General features: G+C 43.6%; 1 pseudogene; it reads right to left on the reverse strand.

Moving 5' to 3' along the window:
* Window positions 1-344: 344 nt before the first annotated feature.
* Window positions 345-1,869, reverse strand: LOC147904684 (G-type lectin S-receptor-like serine/threonine-protein kinase SD2-5 pseudogene; annotated as a pseudogene).
* Between the last annotated feature and the right edge of the window lie 4,727 nt (window positions 1,870-6,596).

Here is a 6,596-nt window from a genome sequence, read left to right on the forward strand (position 1 = left end):
AGCTATGAGCTTCAAAGCAATAGTTGGATCTCCAAAAGAACTTTGTGTTTTCATTTCAATGCCTACATTTTTTATTTGTTTATCATTTTAAAGCTTAACAAAAAAAATGTTTAAATCTAGCAAGTTGAAAACAAAGTTAGAACCGATTATTGTAGGAAGCTTGACCTAGCAAGTGAGATGTGTTAAAACCACTTAAATTGGACTAATTCAACAAGGCAAGGGCACAATTTGCACACAGCATCAATCGAACCTGCTAATCGGTCAATTAAATCACGGAGAACGAAAGAGAAAATGCAAAATCACCACACCAAAGAAGAATTTGTCAACAAAGATCCCTGATGTATTTAAGTTTCAATATCAACTGTGAAAGTCGACGACAACAAATTGCTAGAAAGTGGAGGTTCTTTCACCTCCACCTTCCCCTCAAGCATCTGCACCACCTCTCCCATCGTCGGCCTCATCTTAGCCTTCTCCTGAATGCACCACAGCGCCACCCTCATGCTCACCTCGGCTTCCTCTTCCGTCACCTCCCCCCTCACCGCCGCATCCACTACCTCCACCACTCTACCCTCTCTCAACTTCCTCATCACTAACGTTGGTAAATACCAGTCCTCCGGATCCTCCTGCATCTGATCCACACTCCTCCTCCCGCTCACCAGCTCCAGTAGCACCATCCCGTAGCTGTACACGTCGCTCTTGCTGTCGATGCCCGCTCCCAGTAGCCACTCTGGTGCTAAGTACCCCGGAGTGCCCCGCGCGGTAGTCACCACTCGGCTCCGATCCCTGCCCATGCTGCAAGATAATCCGAAGTCTGACACTTTCGCTCGGAATCGGTTGTCCAACAAAATGTTCTCCGGTTTCACATCCAAATGCAATATCCTCTCCTCGCACTCTTCGTGCAAATACGCCAGGCCCCGAGCAGTCTCCACTGCTATCCTGAACCTCGTCTTCCAATCCAGGAACGCTGTCGATGACGACTCCGCTTCGTCATCCTTGCTTCGGAAAATCCATCTTTCTAACGAGCCTCTAGGCATGAGCTCGTAAACCAGCAATCTCTGAAATGACTCCGCACAAAATCCTTTCAAGGACACCAGATTCACGTGTCGTATCTTCGATATGGTAGCGACTTCTGCACAGAACTCTTTCTGTCCCCGCGCTTCTCTCTCTAGCCTCTTCACCGCAACGTTGCTGCCGTCTCGCAGTGTCCCTTCGTAGACCGAACCGAACCCGCCTCGTCCCAGCTTCTTAGTGAAATTTTCGGTGATGCTCTGCAGCTCCGTGTATGAAAATCTCGTTGGTAGCCCGGACAGGCTGTTCAGAAATTCTGCATCCAATTCCCCCACTTCGATGGCGTCCATTGCATGCTTAGCATTTTCCTTAACCCTGAGACCGTGTGCGAACAGAAGTAAGCACATAAAGACAAAAATCAGGCAATTGGTTATAATGGTCACGGCTCTCAGGACGGCGGGGGGATGCTTCATGCTAATGCGTTTGTAAGCGAAGAAACCTAGGAGCAATATGTCGATGACTAAGAAGGCAATTGCGCAGGTGAACCATATGGAGCTCCTCCTCTTCAAGCAGCAATTCATGATGTAGCTCCGATCCCTTGTCTTGTCCTTGTCCTTTAATAGTCTCTGGACCTTTGCGTCCCTCTCTCTCTCTCTCTCGTTCTACCTCAAAGAGTGGAAGGTAAGACGATTGAAGAAACTTGGTTTCTGAAGGGAAGTGGCTTCGACATCCTTGTCGGTGCTTGACGAGGAAGCGGGCTGGAAGGCGCCCTGCATGGAGGATTTCGTCGCTCAATAGCTGTGTATGAAATAAACACAGGGATACTCTTCGTTGCGTGTAACATATCAAAGGCCTCGTGGTTTTCAGAATATGCAGTTCCATGTTCCCATTGCCCATGTCCTGGTGCATCACTTCATAGTCATCTTCTTTGAAACGACTACACTCAAGTCACTACATCTCCACTACATCATAGGCAAAGACTTGAATTATCAAGTTAATAGGACCCCCCACACAAAGAAAAAATGCGCAAGAGAGAGATGTGAAAATTCGAAAGTAGAATTCGATTCTCCACTAAAGCACCCCACACAAAACTCTATTTTTTAAATACTTTTTCAAATTAAGTAAGATGACATTATATCATAGAGCACTATGAGCCCCTACAAGTCTATTTCACCTTAACTTCAACATTAGACTTAAAATTCCATCTCTTTTGGCATTTATATATATATATATATATATATACTATTCCTTAAGGAGGGAGAGAGGCATAAGAAGTTGACACGTGGTGAAAATCTGACATGGCATGAATGGAGGGAGGTCCAGGAGAGGTTCGGGGATAGAGCTTGGAGGAGGCTACACGAGCATGACATGTGGTAACCATGGAGAGTCACTGCCTCACTGACTGGGCAGGGAGGGGGCAGATCGGTCACCACAGACAGTGACTCACTGACTGGGCGGGGAGGGGTCACCGCAGACTCGAGGAGAGCTTCGTTTTCTTACTTTGTAGGTGATAGACCTCTCTCTTTCTCTCGAAATGAACACATTCAGAATTTCTCTTTCTCAGCAGATATGAAACTCTCTTAACTCCACACAATCTAAATCTCTCTCTCTCTCTCTCAAAGAGCTGAACTTAAATCTCTTAAAGAAAATGGACGGAATTTTCTCTCAAATGGACGGATGAAGATCTCTCACCGAAAGTGGACTCTCACGGAGAACACTCAAGAGAACTCTCAATCTCACAATCTCTCTTACACTCTCAAGAATCGCAATGCCTCAGCGAAAGGCAAGCCAACTCTGATACCATGACAAAATATGAAGAGGGGAGAGGAGAAGAGTGGAGATGAGGAGAGAGGGCACAGCTAGAGAGCACACCACAAATGACTAACTGTACACTAGATTTAGTTGAAAAAATAGAATATATACAAACCCTTTTAGGGTTAGGGTTAGGGGATCTAACCCTTTCCTTTATAGCACTCTATAAGGTTAGTGCTATGCACATATGATCACGTGATGGTGCTATGCACACATGATCACATGATGTTGAGCGTGAACTCTCAACAAGAAAGAGGAGACTTCGGGCTACAAGGTTGGTTATCAAATGTTCCAATGATATTACACTCTTTTGTGCTACATTGTTTGTGACTAAGTTTTTAATGTGTTCTTCTTTAGGAACTTCATGGAAGATGTGATGGGAAGAACGGACAGGGATGATATTGATTGTTCATATGCTCTAGCTAGTTTATTGAAGTAAAGTGATGTCATTGGGATACTAAGGGACCCAAGACACAAGCGCCTACATGTGCAAGTTGTTGAGGAGGTGATGAAGGAATTCAAGGATATTGTGGATGCAAAGGAGATGCTTGCAGCTTGTGATACTACCAGTGTAAGTCGTGAAGCTTACACATCTATTTTCAAAATTTTCAAGTCTGCTATTTTGGAAAAGTATAAGAAGTCTATAGTGCCCCTACCCATACCTTGGTCTTGGTCTATGAGACGTGCACGGCGAGAAAAAAACCAATGTGCAAGAGAAATGCTTGGAGGGTACCATTGCGTAAGGGGCACAATGACTTGGAAGAGTAAAAAGAAATCTAGCTTGCAAACCTTTGAGATGAATGCTTTCAACAATGTCTACTTAGATGTTGAGAAACTGCAACAAGCAATGGTCAAATTCTTTGGCATGAGAGAAGATGGTAAGAGGAAATCCATTATAGCATTGCACTTTACTTAGTTCATTTCCTATATCATGTTTATTCTAACGATTTTTCTCTTTTGTTGTATAGATTCCAATGGAAAGCTCATATTTGTCATCAAAATGGATGAAGCTCAATTGGTGAAAGAACACAAGTTAGAGAGAGTCAGCATCTGCATTATGAATAAGGCCTTAGCCTTTGTTCAAGGGGATGAAGAAGTAGAGCAAGATTTCTCAGTGCAATCAGAGAAAGATGTATGGTGGATTGTAGCATTTGAGACTCCGAAAGAGTGCCATGAGACATTGAAGTGGGTTCTAGATAGAACAATCCCATGGACGATCTGAAGACAAGAGGAAGGGCAAACATTGACAGTTGATGGCCATGGAACCTTTTAAAAGAATGGCATCTTGCTAGTGATTTGAAAACCCTCAAGTGCTTGCATGGTTATGATACAGGGGCAAATGCAATGAACACATGCCTTTATTGCATGTGTTCACAATGTAAGCAAAAGGCTAGCTTATAATGGGAGAATGGCATTCTATCTTGTAGCCAAACGCAAGCTCCCAATCACGACAAGAAGGATACAAAGTGGGATCCCATCTTGCCCATCCCACTTGAGAGAGTACACGTATGTACTTTACACGTAGAACTATGCGTACTTGATAAGTTGTTGTATTTGCATCTTGTTTATGCTTGGAATTTAATTCCGCAATAAGTATCCACACGGTGCATTGCAGAAGCTGAGAAGTTGCTGTCAGAGATGGGATTCCATGGAGGACATGTCAAACTTAAGGAGGATAAGAAAATGTTTGGAGCAACACAGAATCTTCCTACAAAAGTGTCCATGGGTGGAGGGAAGGCAAGGAGATTCCTATCGAACCACAATCTCAACAAAGACAAACATACATTGTCTCAAAGTAGTTTAGGTTGGGAATACTTGAAAGCATTGTGTGAATGCACGACCAATAAGGCTTCTCATCCTCAAGTAGCAACTTTGAGAGCTAAAGTATGGACAAAGGTAGATGCATTGATAAAATTGCTTCGCTAGGTTCAAATCGATGAGATGTATTATGAAAGGTTCAAGATGGCTGTGAAAGAGTTTATGCAATTAATGGTGAAATCATGGGGGGAGTCGCACATTACACATTACATGGTAATCTTGGCACCATCGTAATATTTAGCACTTGCTTTATAAATAGTTTTTGTTGCTGATTTGATTCTCATCATGTTTGCATCATATTCTCTATGCACACGGACCATGGTTTATACAAAATTGGGGTCCTTTGTCCATTTGGAATACACAAGGCATGGAGAAGTCGCACTATAGAGCTAAGGTAGCCTACTTCAAGAACTCAAGGCATGGTGGTGGTGTCACTTGCAGCAATGCATCGCATGAGATGTTCGATTGGTTTTTTAGATGTTCACTAGGAAGGACTTTGAAGTCTGAAAAAGCAAAGGCATCAGAACTTGCAAAAGCAACTCAAATTGTATCAAAGAATAGAAGGCATAATGCTTGGAAAGCATCCATAGGGAGTTGAGGAGTCGCACACATTGGTTGCAAACTAGAGTGAGAGAAGGGAGCAGATGGGTCCAACCACAAACAGAAGCTATGGTGTAATTGTATACAAATATAAAATAAATATATTGCTTATTTTGACCACAATTTGTGTACTCACTCTTTAATATCTTGCTTATTTTGACCACAATTTTTGTACTCACACGACGTTGGGGAAAGTGGGGACATGGTGAAGGAGGGGGGAGAGAAGAGAGGGGCATGGGGCAGGGCAAGGGGAGGGGTGGAGTGGAAGCAAGGTGGGGGGAGGGGGGGATGGGGGGTATGGGGGAGGACGACGGGTGTGGGCGGGGCAAGTAGGGGGAGGGCAATGGGGGGGGAGGGCGACGAGGGTGGGGGGGGGTTGGAGGGGTTAGGGTGTTAAAGTGCATGGACCAAGCTCTCATGTGGAGCCTAATTTACTCTAATGACATCACTAATCTAAGGTGGATGAATCCTAAGAGTGATCATGATCTATAACTCAAGTCAATTAGGTTCCAAGATAGATTAGCTTGGACTCATAAAGAGAATCTTTAGATAGTGCAAAGTGCTTGATTGATATTACTTCAAATGAACCTCCCTTTTATAGGTGAGGGTACTTACATCCATATGCTTGCTCACATGTGGGATATCTCCTCCATGCCATGTGGCAGCTTGCCCTTTACTCATACCTTTGCTCTACATGTGCTCATAGCACCACAACTCTCAACACCTCCCCTTGGTGCCATGATCCTTTGGCTACTACAAGGTGGTCAAATGTGAGTTACAAGATCAAATCCTCCCATGGGTGCTTTCATAGCTACTCTCAGGTGGTCAGGTTTGATTTACAAAATATAGGCAAGGTTGGCAAGGTTTTTTGTTTCTCAATACATTCCATTGATATCACCTTTTGGCTCATGGCTTGATGATGCTGCTGTGTAGTTGACCTGATGGTTCTTCAATCTGCAATCTTCTTCCTTGTGTCCCAGCTTCTTGCAATGGTGACACTTTGGTTTGTTCTTCAGTATGCGGTCACTTTGATAGTGACCCATCCTTCCGCAATGGTAGCACTTTGTTGATGTTTTATTGAATAGTGCTTGTTCTTCATTATAGCTCTTGCGTGTAGATGTCGATGTCGATGTCGATGTTGATGTCTTCAACTCTCTTTCTTTTTCAAGAAGAGATGATACACATTCCTCAAACTTTGGATCTGGCAAATTTTTCAAAGTGGTTGTCAGTGCACTGTACTCTGTAGGCATGCTTTAAGGAGAATTGTAAGTGCATCTTTTTCCCCTACTTTTGCGTTTATACCCTCTAGTTGGGTCATAATGCTTTTGATTTTGTTGACAAATTTGCCATGGAGTCAT

Source organism: Dipteris shenzhenensis, chromosome 2, assembly GCF_047967505.1.
Source record: "Dipteris shenzhenensis isolate YYH24624 ecotype China chromosome 2, Dip_SZ_1.0, whole genome shotgun sequence".
NCBI lineage: Eukaryota > Viridiplantae > Streptophyta > Polypodiopsida > Gleicheniales > Dipteridaceae > Dipteris > Dipteris shenzhenensis.